The following is a 17087-nucleotide window of genomic DNA, read 5'->3' as shown; positions in this document are numbered from 1 at the left end:
TTGAAGGAAAGCAAAGCATTTATTTTAGAGCACCAAGCCAGGGGAATGGGCAGCTCATATTCAAAAGACCGAACCTCCCTCATGACTTTCAGGGAAAGATTTTTAAAGTCAAAGTACATCTGAAACTAACGCAACATTGTTAATTAACTATACTCCAATATAAAATTAAAATTAAAAAAAAAAATAAAGGCAAAGTAAGGGAGAGAGGGTCGAGGGATGTGTGACCAGTTTGTGGATATCTTTCTGATCCGTTGGTGGTGAGAGAACAGGGTGGTATTTTGGGAGTCAACATTATCAACCTTCTGGTTCCAGCTGGTCTGAGGTCTATTTGCTGGTGGTCAGCAGGCAGTTAACTTCCTCCACCTGGTGGGGGTTTTAGTGTCTGTGAAACAACTCAAGGGTAAAATTCAGAATATTATCTACAGGTCTTGAGGAGGAACTAAAGACTCTTGACTTTTTTTTATGGCTAAACTATTATTATTTTGTCTTGCTTATTTTCCTTTGTTTTCACATTTTCTCACTTCTCTGATTAAATCTGCTCTTTGGAACTCAAGGAAGGCCTAGGAAGCTAAGGATTTTCTACAAACAAGAGATGGGGGCCTTGGGGAGGGTCTGTACCTGGGAAGGCCCTTCAGTGTCCTGCTCCATTTCAGTCATAAGGAGTCTCGATTTGTAACCAAGTCCATGTGACCCCAGGCCTGTGCTCTATTTACCCCATTACAATTTCATATTCTGGCATCCGGGACATAAAACCATGACAAAAAGTTTACTACAAGTTATATCAACTTGAACCATTTGGCTATGATCCATGTATTTCTGCTCACCGTCCTCATCATATTTCACAAGAGAAGGAGCAGGTGCACACACCATTAAGGATAGAATTCAGCCTCTGATTTTAGGCCATTTCAGCTAAAAAAAGTTATTTTGTAGGCATTTGTTAGCAGTGGGGTTAGGACACCAACGACAGTAAAGCAAACTGCTCAAAGCCAGTGAATTCTGTACTGTTTCAGAGCTGTGGTCAGACCCTCACCATTGATCATGAAGCAGGCAACAGCATGTGTAGTGTTGTAGCTACAAATGTCTACAATGCTGTGCAAAGAACATCGACTCATATGTCACCTTCACACACAGAGGCATCATTAGACCATGAAAATGATGTGTTTGAAGCCTTGATTAGTGAAAAGCTTGTGTTTAGTTCTCTGCCTTAAGTTAACTGTGGCATTTCTTAAAATCCTTTTCATGTCTTAACAACTAATGAAGACAGATGAATACAAGGGACCCTGTAGGCACCAACTGTGACAGTTTATATCAGATTGCCTAGGTGTAGAGTTCCTTTGTTCAGGGATGCCTTAGTACCACTTCGGGGCGTGTCCTTTCCTCTGATGTCCTTGGGTCCCCAGATTAAAAGGAAATATCCAGCTTAATTATAATGATGAGATTGCAGGTGGGATGAAGAATTTGAGTTGGTCAGGCTTGGATATTTGATTCTAGCTCCAGCATGGACTAGTTATCAATGTTTTATCTCTCTGGGCTCCACATGTAAAATGCAGAAACTTGTATCACTTAAATTTGAAGGTTATCTGAAGGACCATATTGATAGTCCATATTAGATACATTAATTCTATGGACATGTATAAGATCTGCAGCAAAGGGTGACTGATGTGTATATTCACTGATGCTAATTGACATTATTCAGGACAAGCAGCTTGGTGTGGGAGAAAAATCACAAGGTACTGGAGCTGAGAGAGCTGAATTATATCTTTATTATTCCAAGAAATAGCACTGGGCTTAGGGTAACATAGTGTAACCTACTGGACTTATTTATTTTGTCATTGGTAATTAGGAGGTTAGAGCAGAAGATTCCAAATTCCCTTTGAGATAAAAAGCAACCAAACGAAAAATCCCATGTTTCTCTAATTTATATCTTGTATGCATTTGCATATTGTGGCATACAACATTTACAGGAAAATGCTGTCTGAGGCTCTTGAGAAATTCTAACATTCCAATCCAACACACAGTGGAATCAACTTTCATTAAAAAGCACATTCCGTCTGGGAAAGAGCATCATTTCCAATCCCAAATGGCAATTGATGCAATCTATAATATTATCCAGATGCAGGCTTTAAAAAAAAAAAGTTTGGTAATACTTCATCAGATAACCCAGATTGCTTTTCCCTCTGATTTTGATAAAGCAAAAATAAAATTTTTATTAAATATTAAGACCCATGAAATAAGAGCAATCTCCTTTCAGAACCAAGATTAAAAATCTAATGGGGCTTTGTCTTCCCAGTTTTCACTCAAAATTTCCATCTAACTTTTAAAAAGCCTGTCTGTATTAATGAGGTTGGGAACTTCAGATGCCTTTACATCTATTTGCTGGAGAATAAATAGCACTTTACCTGGGAGTTCTGTTTTTCTGTGTTGCTATAATACAGGCCATTTGACAGACCTATAGGTACATCCACGTATTTCAATTATTCTCTCTTCTTACAAGCACTTTACTGCCTCTCCTGATTCACCATCTCCCATAGTTATATCTTTTAAAGAACAGAAAGAAAAAACTATATAATATGATTTTCACTTTTCCAAGAATCCTGTAAAAATATAAACTTCAGGAATTTGGACACTTCCTTGGAAATTTCTGTTCCTCTGTCTGGCAGACAGCATACCTTGTTTTATAAACTGAAGCAGCTATACACTCTAAGCATTTATATTTGTACTTCCTCACTTTCGAACTCAAGTTTAGCTTCTGTTCTGGAAAACGGGTATTCTTTAACATTTACCTTTCTTTGCTTCTCGGTAGCATTAATAATGGAGAGTTAAATATGGCAATGGAACTCCAATGTGATTTATGATTTAGATTACTGACAAAAAGTTAATGTGCCTAAAATACAAAAGTAATATTTGAAAAGAGAGAAGAATATGGTAAAAATGTCAACACTCTGATAGAAAATGGGTGAGAGATATGAGCATATATTTTACAGAAAAAGAAAGGTCAGCATGCTTAATCATATAAAAGGATTTTCAAAAAAAAAAAAAAGATTTTCAAACTGGGTAATAATGAGATGAAATTTTTACATACAATGATATATAATTTCTTATCCAACACATTGGCAAAGTCTAAAAGTTGACCACGTGCTTTGCTGTTGAGACAATGGGGAAATAGTATCAGTGGAAATGCAAAATAATTCTGTGCATATGGTGGGGATGTGGCATTGTTAGCAAATTTACCTGAGCATTAACACTCTGATCCAAGTCATTCCGACTTTAAGGATATGTTGCAAGGCATATGCACAAGGCATGTATGTAGAGAAAACTTCTTTTTTAAAGCAAAAGATAGAGATATCCCAAATGTTCACTATAAGGGAAAGGTTGAATAAGCTGGTAGATCTATAAAAATGAGACTAGGCAGCTCTACAAAGGAATGGGAAATACCTCTACATGATCCTATGATAGGTGGGAGAAGGAGGGAAAGAATATAGAGAAAATTGCATAGTTTATCATAAATAAATATAATCATTTACTGTCTATTAAGAAAACGCGTGTAATGGACGACAAGTGGGGAACGCAGGGGTGGGGGGTGGGGTTGGGGTGGGATGAAAGGAGACTGGGGTTGCCATATTTACATTATTAATAAACAAAATATCAAATTGTACACTTTAAATATATGCAGTTTATTGTATGTCAAAAAAAAGAAAACGTATGTAGTGTCTTATGCATACAGATACAAACATACATGCAAATATGGTTACATTTATGAGGAAAACTATGAAAGCATAAACCATAAATTTAAACAGAAGGTTAATTTTGTATGGACTAAAGGGAAAGGGTGGAAGTGACAGGAACAGAAGCAGGAGTTCTCTGAATATGTGATGTTTTCTAAATCTGGCTTTGTAAGAATGTGAATATTTTACATAAGTAGAAAATAATATCCAAAACCAAGTAAAATGAAATAAACACACAAATTTGTCTCAAGTTGGTGACATTACTGAATCTAGAAGAATTATTTCAAAGTATGTAAAACACAATAAGTTTACTGTTATTCCAGTGGATGGATTCTACCATAAGTAAAAAGTAAACTGAAAAATAAATAAAACATTAACCAATTTAGTAGTCATATTAGCAAGGGTAATGGTGGTATACTTATCCTGACACTGTTGAGTATATATTATGGATAAAGAAATGAGTAATATTCTTGTCATCGAGGATCAGGACAAAGGAGTTAAGAGGTAATGTCACCGAGGGTAAATAAAGATTATGCACGTTTGAACTTGAATTAGGAGTACCAGTATGGACTTGTGATGTGTTTTAATTAATAAACACCAACAAATTGGCAAACTTAGAATACTTGATTTGCAACTCCAAATAAAATATTGTATTTAGACAGTGAGCATCCCCAACTGCCAACATCACCACAAAGACAATCCATCAAATTTTGTACATTTCCTAATGGAAATAAATATACTACTCAGCTCTAAATAATTTTTACCAAAAGCTCTATGAGGTCTATAGGATGCAAAAACCAATTTACAGGAAATTTTGGGAACTGAGAACACATTACATGAGATCAGAGAGATGACTATGAAAATTTCATGTGACAAATATCTGATTTCCTCAACAGACAATTTCAAGGGAAAGTAAAAAGAGATAGACAATAAATCAATATTTCAAACAGAACTTGAGGCATATCAGCCAATTGCCATGAATTTGAATCCAAATTTAAACAAGAAAACTTCCAAATTTAAACAAGCAAACTTTAAAAAAAATGACAGGGAAATTTGAACACCTAAATCATTAACAATATTAAAAATCATTGCTAATTTATTCATAGGTTTGACCATAGTATTGTGACTATTTTAGAAGAAAACAATGCCTTATCTTTTAGAACATATGCTGATATGTTTACAGATGACATGTTGTTATATGCAATCTTCTTTAAAATAATCAAAGTTGGGATGAGTGGGTGATGGTATAAGTGAAACAAAACTGGCCATGATTTGGTAATTTTTGTGTCATTTATGAGTATCTAGGAGTTTATTATACTTTTCATGCTATTTCACCTGTTAAATATCCCATAATATAAAGCAGAAAAAATAGCCATTGTATTATTGTTTAGCATTTCAAGCTATCTCAAATATGAATGAAATAATTAACTTATAAGCTGTTATGAAGAAAAGGCAAATAATGATTCCCCAGACTGAAAGAATTTCCATACCAGCTAGCCATGTGCTATCTACATTATTTTTCTTATATGGTTATGGCTTTTGTCTCTAGGAGTCCATTGTTAAAGTAAAAATTCTCCCCCAAGAAAAACAAAAGAAATAATCATTCCAACATTGTGAGATTCTGCCAGTTCTAAGAGCTAACTAGGAAAAAAGTAGGTAAAAGTAGAACATTTTAATATGAGAATGGATTTAAAACTATTGTCCTAACAGCTTAGTTACAGAGAACAGATTTTATTCTAGCTAGTTTAAAGTTGGAAGGGATTTATTATAGGGTATGACATTGCTTACAGGGGGTTAGAAGAGTTTAACAATACATTCTAAGTTGAGTTTCTAAGCATCACTCCTAAAACCCTCCACAGACCTGAGCATCCAAGGTCGCTGCTGTATATTCCATGACAAGGAAACATATGTGGTCAGGATATCATCAATTTGGGATGTTGCTCCAATCAGGAAAGCAGCTTCGGGACCATGAGCCACATCTACGTATAATGTGCATAAGAAACAAACAAAAAAAAGACACAAGTACAGCTGAGTGAAGCAATCTAAATTAAATCTGGAACTCTAGCTTAAAAACAAAAATCTTCCATTTGCACCAACATGGATATAACTAGAGATTATCATACTAAGTGAAGTACGTCAAAAAGAGAAAGACGCCATAAAATATGATACAAGTGAACCTATCTATAAAACAGGAACAGACTCACAGACATAGAGAACAGACTTGTGGTTGCCAAGGGGAGGGGGTTGAGGGAGGGATGGAGTGGTAGGTTGGGATCAGCAGATGTAAGCTTTTATATGTAGAATGGATACACAACAGGGTCCTGCTGTATAGCACAGGGAACTATATCCAATGTCCTATGTTAAACCATAGCAGAAAAGAATATAAAAAAATAAAAGAATGTATATATATATATGCATAACTGAATCACTTTGCTGTACAGCAGTATTTAACACAACATTGTAAATCAACTACGCTATTTTTCAAAAGTCTTCAAAATGTAGTTTTTGCTTCTCAGCCATTTTAATCCTAGAAGTCACACTAGGAAGAGGATAGGATGAAAGGAAAACATCAATCAACCACATCCCCAGGACCACCACAGTTTCTGTTCACATTTCATAAATTAGAATTCTCTGTAGCCTTCTCCTTGTCCCCCTTACCTCTGTCAAGTCTAAACCTGAATCCTTTCTGACCACATGACACTTGCAATTATATAAAATATGTTTTTTATCTTATTCCAACCGCTTGTACAAAATATGCAGAAAGTGTTTTTCCTGTTTCATTTAGTTGACAAGTTACATCATAAACACTGAAATCAAAAAAACATGGTTTCCCAGGCCTCACTTCAGCAGGGCATTCTCAGGTCTACCTGGACAGGAAACTAGTCCAGCATCCACCTGCACCCACTTCTCAGACGCACTGTTCTTTCACCATGAAGGTTGTTTTGGAAGTGATGCTGCAGAGTAGTTCAAACTTTAAGACAGGAATTTTTACATCTGTGATCTTGAAACTGCGTCACCTTGTAGTTCATTTATTTCTTTACTGTAGCCATTCGTCCTTCTCCAGTTTTGATTCTGTATTTAGTTCCTTCCTTCATCCTCACTGCCAATCCAGCCTCTGGTGAGCATTAAGGAGACACCTAATTACAGAGTGAATACTCAGCACTGTGGGGTCTCCTGAAGACAGCAGGGCTCGGGCAGCCCACCTATGGACTTCTGGGATCAGAGCCTCAGGAAGTGAGAAAAGCACAGGAAAAAATAGCCCTGACAGGAGCCAGATGAAGAAATCACACTCCAGGCAATGTGGCTGGGAAGCAGCCCTGTTTAGCTGCAGAGAAGCTTTTCGTAAATTGAAAAAATAAAGTCAGCTACTGATTTGTTTAAAAAAAAAAAAAGCACAACAGAACACATATCAATATAGTAATCAAGTCCTGGTTTCAAATAATTCACCAGTGTCAGGGGTAGATAATGGCATCTAATTAGGACATTAATTAAAACTCATAATACTCACCTAATTAGAAAATGTAAAAGTACTATTAGAGTTTTTTCCTTTTAAATTAGCTGAAGCAGCAGATTAGCAGGTGTTCTTAATGTAATTTTTTTTTTGTTAAATGGAACACCATATGGGTAAAAAATTAGATCTATAAATAACGATATTACAATCAATCATGATTAAAAGTTTGGAGCAGCTGCTGGAGGGGTGGTGTGGGGGTCCTGGCCCCATCACCCCGGTACCTGGCCAACTATATATATAATTGCTTTCTGCTTTCTTCCAAATCCCACTGTAGTTTCAACTGGACAAGCTCCATCCTTCAACATTTTTCCTAAACTTTCTAGGAGTTCTTATGCCCTTTGAGTGTGTCAGAACTCCAAGTTCTAAAAGGAAAAACACAAGCTAAATTGGTGTGGAAGGATTATAGGTTAAAGACAGGAACTATTGCAGCAGGCACTGAGGAAGTTAACAAGCCCCTTTAGAGGCTACCCTAGAAGACAAGCTATGTTCTCATTTGGTGAAGGAACTGTGGGGTTACTGCAACCTGCAGTGTCTTCTCACATCATTCCTAGACACTACACTTTATATGTTTTCTATTAAATCATGTTATAAAAATGCATTTGTTTTTGCTTATTTCCATGTCACTGGTCAAATGAAACCTTCCCAAGAGTAGACATTAGTCTGTTGGATCGTGGTCACTTATATCCAGGAGCTTAGGAAATACTGATTAAAAAACGACTGAGTGCAAGGACGCAGATACAGAGAATGGACTGGAGAACTCGAGGTTTGGGAGGGGGCAGGGGGTGAAGGGGAAGCTGAGACGAAGCGAGAGAGTAGCACAGACATATATATACTACCAACTGTAAAATAGATAGTCAGTGGGAAGTTGTTGTATAACAAAGGGAGTCCAACTCGAGGATGGAAGATGCCTTAGAGGACTGGGGCGGGGAGGGTGGGGGGGACTCGGTGGGGGAGTCAAGGAAGGGAGGGAATATGGGGATATGTGTATAAAAACAGATGCTTGAACTTGGTGTACTCCCCAAAAAATAATAAATAAATAAATAAATAAATAAAATTAAAAAAAAAAAAACTACTGAGTGAATGAGACTATTGAGTTTTGCGGTGTGTGTGCGTGTGTGTGTGTAGTGCTTTTGGTACTATTAATGTTTGGGGTTCAGACACTGTAATTTCTCATAGAATCAGAACCTCCAGCATGCTGGTCAACGGTCACACATTCATATCAAGCCTGGATGTAAGCTCCATTATCACAGAGAAGTCTAAATAATTGCTCATAGCCTAAGACTCATAAAAAGATGGCTAGGCTCAACCATTCAATCTACACCCTATTAATTCCTACAAACACCCCACAAATGAAGACCACTAATCTGAAGTGTTGGCATGGAAGAGAAAACACAAAAATGGTCAGATTCGACCTCTGTGATAGGAGACCAGAGACAAGGATCAGACATTAAAGGAAATAAAGATACACAGATATAAATTCTAAGCAGTCTACTTGGTTAGGGTCTGTTTGTAAGTGGGTTGCCAGGGTAAAGGGTGAAGGCATAAACAATGGCTAAAAAAGATAGCCAGGTCCAAGAAATGGAGAACCTTGAATGTACGCTAAGAGGTATGCAGCTCATTTTACTTGACCTCAACATTAATCCTTGATGGATTTTATTTTAAAAATTGACTTGTGAAATTTGTCTTTAGAAGTCTCACTGAGAAATCCTCATAGAGAGTGGACTAGAGGGGGAAAGCCAGGAGTAGGAAGGCTACATTGGATGGTAAACATTTCTTCCATTTCTGAATTTTTTGTATCTTCTCAAGTGTCTATTTAATTAAACTAGGAGGACTACCCCTCTTGTCCTTTTAGCATTTTTCTTTAGGGTTTCTGTATTCCAAGTAGAAGTTTTTAAGCCCATTGAGGCTTTGTAAATAGGAAGTATGAACTGAAGATGGAGGAAAGAACCTGACTCTGTCAAAATCAGTGATTTCCCTGATAGTTGCTTTAAGAAGGGCTGTCTGCCTTTCCAAGCCTTGGTATTTGCTGAATAAAAGCACTGATGTCTTCACAAGAGGGAAGATATAAAAGCATTACCTAAAATTGCTGGGCAGCTATAAAGGAAAGATATGACTCTATTACTTTGAAGTGCAAGCAAACATTGACACTAAAGCCCTGGGCAACACAGGAAGCCACCCATTATTAATAAGTGGGAGTTTGATGACCTCACCTCACAAAGTACATAAAGGAACAATAGTATCATTTTCTGGGAAAGGCCATTGAGATGCTTGTGTTCGGAGTGGGGTCAGAGGAGTGTGGTTGTGTGGTCCATCCTTTTCCTTTGGGTCACTGTTTGGCTTCCTCTATGTCCACAGCTCATGGGGACCAAGGCAAGAATTCAGCATCTGTCCTCGGCCAGTTGGGAAACTTTTGCCAAAATGGAAACCATGTATTCTAAGAAGAGCCCAATGTTCTTCAGCACTTCTTCACCACCTATTTTGGGAGACCGCCTTTACTCTCTGTTTGTTTGTTTGACCCCAGAGATGGAGATCCCTGAGGCTACCATACATAGTAGATACAGATTGATGCAGGTTGCTTGGGGTGGATGGAGTGGGGGAATGGGGTTAAGTGCACTCACATGGAAGGCGAGAGGGCTTAGAGCTTTCACCTTATTTTTCTCCTTCTCTTCCCTCCCATGTGATTGGCTGGTGAGAAGGACTTGGGATGCTCTGCTTGTGGACCCTGGAATAGAGTCAGAAGAAAGGAGGCCTGGAGGTTGTAGGATAGATAAGCTGAGAGAAGGGCAATGACCAGAGAAAGACTCTAGGCTCCCTGTGGACAGGTGTGCCTGCGTCATTCTGCCATTGGGATGGAGGACAAGATGAGGGAACTGACCTTGGAGAAAAGGAGGATGAAAATGTATCCTAGGTAGCAAAAAATTAAATCTCATTGTCTTGAGTCAGACTTAATTGACCTTGGGTAACCTCTAATAACCTTTCTAACTCAATTTCTTCATGTACAAAATGAGAGAGAGAGAAAAAAAACTACATAGTATTCTATTCACAGGGGTTTGTGAGCATAAAATAATCTGACATACACAAGTACTGAATAAATGTTAACTGTTTCTCATTATGACTTCACTACTACTCATGTCTGATATTATTATCATTATAAGTAATAAAAGGGATCTTCAGGATTCTCATGAAGACCAAAAATAATTGATCAGATGATATCACTCATATGTGGAATTTAATTAAAGTAATATATAAATGAGCTTATATACAAAACAGAAACAGACTTACAGATTTTGAAAACAACTTATGGCTACCAAAGGAAAAATGGTGCAGGGAAGGAGGGGAATATATTAGGAGTTTAAGATTAACATACACGCACTACATATATACATATAAAATAGATAACCAAAAAAGACCTACTGTATAGCACAGGGAACTGTACTCAATATTCTGTAATAACCTATATGGGAAAAACATCTGAAAAAGAATGAATATGTGTGTATGTATAACTGAATCACTTTGTTGTATGCCTGAAATTAATACAGCATTGTAAATCGACAATATTCCAATAAAATTGGAAAAAAAAATAATTGATCAGAAAGGAAACTCTAAGGCTTATGTGCTCCAGGTTCAGGTATGTACCTAAACCTACACATGCACATACCCCCTCATGTGTCCATTGGAACTTGTATCCATAACCGGTGGAGGTTTCAGGATTTGGAATTGGGCTTCTAGCCACACTCTCTTCCAAGGTCCATTCAGCATTTAGCACAAAACTGTGATGCTAAGTAGGATCTCAAAAACCCTATTTCATGAGAGAGAGGGCATCCACCCTGCAAGTCAGGAAGAGCCTTTGAATCATTGCAATATCCTGACAGTACCTTTGGCTGGATCTGGCCTTCATAACATGCTACCACCTCTTTAGGGACCATGACGTCATGGCCATTCTCACTTTCTTTTCTAGTGGGCTTTCTATTTCCCTGAAACTAGTAGCTACCCAGGTTAGGTGTCCATATGATTTCCTAAATTAAGCCAATAGGCCATAATCTGATAGCAAGTGATTTTAATGCAATGACTCTCATTTAGGTGAAAATTCTAGGAAGACTTCTTAGAAGACTGATAAGTTACCACTGCTTAGGCAGGCCTGTCTGCCAGTAGTGCAGACACATCTAGATTCTACCCATATGGACTCCAAACCTGAGAGTTTGTGGGGGCTGTCTCTCCTTCCCCATTGGGGCACTGGCTGAGAACCCCTGGTTTAAGTGTTGTTTGCTTTTGCTGTCTGACTAGATGGAGCCCAGTGGCTGCAGGAAGAAACTCACTCCCCCTCCTCCATCCTCGGCCTTCACTGGGGGTCTGCTGTCTAAGGCCTTGAGCCCCCTTCTCCCCTCCTTATCCTCACTAACCTTGCTTCTCCTCTGAGTTTAGGGAAAACAGAGACATTTTACTTTACTGTAGAAATGCTCACTTTTGGGGAAATAAAGAAGTTAGTTTTAATTGAACCCTAGCTAAAAAGTCACATAACATAGTAGTAAATATCTAGGACCTTGATAGGAACTAGACAGTTATCCTTTCAATTACTACCTACCAGCTGCTGGTATTAAGGTTTGGTTGTGGCAAGGGATGGTTGTGGGGACAAATCCTATGTCTGACCTTGAACTTGAGATGTAGGCTCCTGTTCACATGTCTCCTGGAGTCCTAAAATCATATGAACAAGATGGTACTTTGGTCCTTACTCTGCTATTTTGTCCCCAAGAACCTCCCAAGATAGCAGGGTGATGAGTAGGGTATCATCCAGGCCTTCTTGATTCCCTCCCTTTGATGCCAAACAACACCATTAAAATTGATTAGGATGCACAGAGATTGACATTAGGGATGCACACACAAAGGGAAGACCGTGTGAAGACCACCATGAGCAGGTAGCCATCTGCCAGCCAAGGTGACAGACCTCAAGAAAAACCAAACCCAGTCCCTCCCATCAGGAAGCACCCACGAGCCTCCTAGATAGCTTCCTCCACAAGAGGGTAGAAAGCAGTATCAAGCTTTATCAGCAGTATTTCATCTTGTGGAACTGAAAACCACAGCCACAGAAAGACAGAGAAAATGTAAAAGCAGAGGACTTTGTACCAGATGAAGGGACAGGATAAAACCCCAGAAAAACAACTAAATGAAGAGGAGATAGGCACCCTTCCAGAAAAAGAATTCAGAATAATGATGGTGAAGATGATCCAGGACTTTGAAAAAAGACTGGATGCAAAGATCAAAAAGTTTACCAAAGACCTAGAAGAATTAAAGAGCAAACAAACAGAGATATGCAACACAATAACTGAAATTAAAAACGCACTAGAAGGAACCAACAGCAGATTAACTGGGGCAGAAGGGTGAATAAGTGACCTGGAAGACAGAATGGTGATAATCACTGATGTGGAGAAGAATAAGGAAAAAAGAATGGAAAGAACTGAAGACAGCCTAAGAGACCTCTGGGACAATGTTAAACGCACCAACATTCTCATTATAGGGGTCCCAGAAGGAGAAGAGAGAGAGAAAGGACCCGAGAAAATATTGGAAGAGATTATAGTTGAAAACTTCCCTAACATGGGAAAGGAAATAGCTACCCAAGTCCAGGAAGCACAGAAAGTCCCAGGAAGGATAAACCCAAGGAGAAACACGCCAAGAGACATAACAGTCAAATTGACAAAACTTAAAGACAGAGAAATGTTACTAAAAGCAACAAGGGAAAAACAACAAATAACATACAAGGGAACTCCCGTAAGGGTAACAGCTGATTTCTCAGCAGAAACTCTGCAAGCCAGAAGGGGGTGGCACGATATATTTAAAATGAAGAAAGGGAAGAACCTACAACCAAGAATACTCTACCCAGCAAGGATCTCATTCAGATTCAAAGGAGAAATCAAAACCTTTACAGACAATTGACAGCTAAGAGAATTCAGCACCACCAAACCAGCCCTACAACAAATGCTAAAGGAACTTCTCTAAGTGGGAAACATAAGAGAAGAAAAGGACCTACAGAACCAAAAACAAAACAATTAAGAAAATGGTAATAGGAACACACATATCAATAATTACCTTGAATGTAAATGGACTAACTGTCCCAAGCAAAAGACACAGGCTGGCTGAATGGATAAAAAAACAAGACCCATATATATGCTATCTCCACGAAACCCACTTCAGACCTAGGGACACATACAGACTGAAAGTGAGGGGATGGAAAAAGATATTCCATGCAAATGAAAATCAAAAGAAAGCTGGAATAGCAATTGTCATATCAGATAAAATAGACTTTAACATAAAAAATGTTACAAGAGACAAGAAAGGACACCACATAAAGATCGAGGGATCAATCCAAGAAGAAGAGATAACAATCATAAATATATATGCACCCAATATAGAAGCACCTCAATACACAAGGCAAATGCTAACAACTATGAAAGAGGAAATGCAAGGCAGAAATAGAGACACAGATGTAGAGAATAAACACATGGACACCAAGTGGGGAAAGTAGGGAGGGTTGGGGGGCGGGATGAAGTGGGAGATTGGGATACCAAATTGTACACTCTAAATATATACTGTTTATTGTCTGCTAAGTGTATCTCAATAAAAGTTCTTAAAAAGAAAAAAAAAATGCCAACCAATTTTTTTCAAGTACTTAAAACAATGCTGAGTCTAAGTTCAGAGAAAGTAAAAAGAAAGTTTTATAAGTAGAGGGTTTATAAAGGAAGTTTATTTTCTTTGGTCATTAACCCAAGAAAATGAGGATTAGGGCATGAATGCAGGTATCAAATGAAGAAGAAAAACAAATAAAATTATGCTGGTGCTTCTTTGCTTCTTTTTCCTGATAGAAGTTCCTGTTAAATAGTATTACATTTTTTAAGGTCAAATATTTTTAAAAAAATACTTCAGAGTTAGATTATTATTCTGGTATTTGTTTTGCCTTAATCATGAAAATAACAATGGGATAGGAATCTGATTTAACTGTATTGGTATCCTTGTTACCTCCTATAGCTCTTGGCACATAGAATGTGCTTCATGTCCAGGACTGCGTGTAATGGCCAATGAAATACATACTCACACCAAAGTCTTCATACATTTGGAAGATGTAATACAGAATATTAAGATAGAACAGAACTGTTCATCCCTTAGTTTGGACCGAGGTACCAATAAAATAGATATCAGATATTAAAGTAAGACAAATTTCCAGTACAGGCTTTTCAAAAAAAATAAAAATTAATCTCTAGTTTTGGCAGCTTTAGGGAATTACCTATCATGTTTATGTGTGGTAACAGCTCTGCTCCTGGATCCTACCTTTACCTGACACCTAGATGTAACAAAGCATCTGTTCAACCATTGGAGGCTGGGGGGAATTTAGTATGCAAGAAGTCACAAGTACCTACAAATGAGCAAGAGAAAAGGGAAGAGCAGATAAATGGACTATTACTAAATACCAAGTGTTAAATAGTTACTTTCAAATGTATTTCATTCTGACAACAAATCTAGAGAGTAGGCATTATTATCTTCTTTTCAAAAAAGTTTCAAATTTTGATTTCATTGTAGATTGGCATGAGTTTGCAAGATATAATCATTAAAAGATCACATGTATCCTTTACGCAATTTCCCCCAATAGTAGCAATTTGCAAACTTGTACTACACTGCAGGGCCAGGATATGAACACAGATACAATTAAAATACAGAAAATGATCCATCACCACCAGGATTTCACGTGGTGTCCGTTTATAGCCACACTCACTCCCCTCTAACTCAGACTCTCCCCTCAACCTTTGGCAACTGATACTTTGTTCTCCATCTTCATGATTTAAAGAATGTTACATAAGTGCAGTTGTACAGTTTGCAATCTTTGGGGATCCACATATTTTTTTTCCTTGGTATAATTCTCTGGGTATTTATCCAAGTTGTTGGGTATATCAGTACTTCCTTTTTATTACTGAGTAGTAGTCCATGATATGGGTGTATCACAGTTGAAACATTCACTCTGATAAAGACCTCTGGATTGCTTCCAGCTTTATACTATTACAAGTAAAGCTGCTGTAAACATTCATGTATGAGATTTTTCAGGACCAAAGTTTTCATTTCTCTGTGATAAATGCCCAGGAGTACAATTGCTAGGGTATATGGAAATTTCATGTTTAGTTTTAGGTTTTATTTGTTTGTTTGTTTTCTTATTTTTTAATGCCAAGCTGTTTTCTGGAGTGGTTGTTTGATTTTACATTCCAATTAAAAATGTCTGAGTGATTTATTCTCTGCATCCTCACCAGCATTTAGGATTGTCACTATTTTTAAATTTTTATTTTAGCCATTCTTAAAGGTATATCATATTTTCCCAAAGGCTAATGATGTTGAACATATTATGTACTTATCTAAGTTTTATATATCCTCTTTGGTGAGATGCTTCTTCATAGCTTTGTCTGTTTACAATTGCATTGTTTCGTATTTTAATATTGAGTTTGAGGTTTCATTATATATTCTAGATACTAGTCTTTTGCCAAGTAGTGGTTTACAAATATTTTTTTCAATCTTTTGAAAGACTCTTAACAGTCTTTCAAAAAAAAAAAGTTTTAAAATTTGATGAAATTTAATTTATCTTTGGGTGTGTGTGTATGAAATTGATCTAGCATCATTTGTTTCAAAAGATCTACTTCCCCCATTAAATAGCTTTTGACTTTTGTCTAAAATGAGTTGGACATATTTGAAAAGTTCTATTTCTGGGTTTGTGTTCTGTTCAATGGGTCCATGTATATACCCTTATGCCAATATCATACATTCTTGATTACTTTAGCCATTTGATAAATATTCTTCCTCCTTCATTCTCCATTTCAAAACTGTTTTAGCTATTCTAGTTTCTTTGCTGGTCTATATAATTTTTGGAATAATGTTGTCTATTTCCACAATAAGAAATCTTGTGATTTTGGTAAAAATTACATTAAATATCAGTTTTAGGAGAACTGGCTTGTTTATTCTTTGAGTTGTCCAATCTGGAACACAGACTATCTCTCCATTTATTTAGATTTTTCAAAAGATTTATTTTGTCACTTTGTTGGATTTTTCAGCATACAATTCCTATACATCTTTTGTTACACATACATCTAAGCATTTAATTTTGTGATCAATTGAAAATATATCCTAGTTTTAACTTAAGTGTTCATGTCTTCATTGTGATACACACACACATCACTAATTATGTTATATATAGAAACAATTGATTCTTGTATGTTTATCTTTATGTTACCACCTTCCTGAAATTACTTTTTAATTTGAAGTTATATATATTTTTAAATTTCTTGGGCTATCAAAGTGTTTAATGCAGAGGCACAGTTTTACTTTTTTTTCTTTTTCCCCAAACTTTATGCCTTTTAACTCCCTCCCTTGCTTTCTGTCATCTATTTTGTATCAGGTGGGTTGTAGTCATTTGAACTTTTTGAAGAATTGGTCCATTTTTATCTAAGTTGTCTAATATGTGTGTGTAGAGTTGGTTATACTATATCTTTATTACCCTTTTGATATCTGCAAGGTCTTTAGTGATGTTCCCTATTTCATTCCTTATGTTGGTAATTTGTATATTCTCGATTTTCTTTTTCAGTCTTACTTCAGTTTTGTCAATTTTATTGATCTTTTCGGACAACCTCCTCCCCCTTTTTCTTTAAATTGACTTCTATTGTGTTTTTTTCTTCACTTTTATTGATTTCTGTTCTTTATCATATTATTTCCATCCTTCTGCTTGGTTTAGGCTTTTTTTTTTTTTCTTTCTTTTCTTTCTTTTTCTAGATTCTCAATGTGAGAGCTTAGGTTATTTCTTTGAGACTTTTCCTCTTTTGTAATGGAAG

This window comes from Hippopotamus amphibius, chromosome 8 (genome assembly GCF_030028045.1).
Source record: "Hippopotamus amphibius kiboko isolate mHipAmp2 chromosome 8, mHipAmp2.hap2, whole genome shotgun sequence".
NCBI classification, from domain to species: Eukaryota; Metazoa; Chordata; class Mammalia; order Artiodactyla; family Hippopotamidae; genus Hippopotamus; species Hippopotamus amphibius.
The sequence above is the reverse complement of the archived record's forward strand: the minus strand, read 5'-3'. Positions refer to the sequence as shown.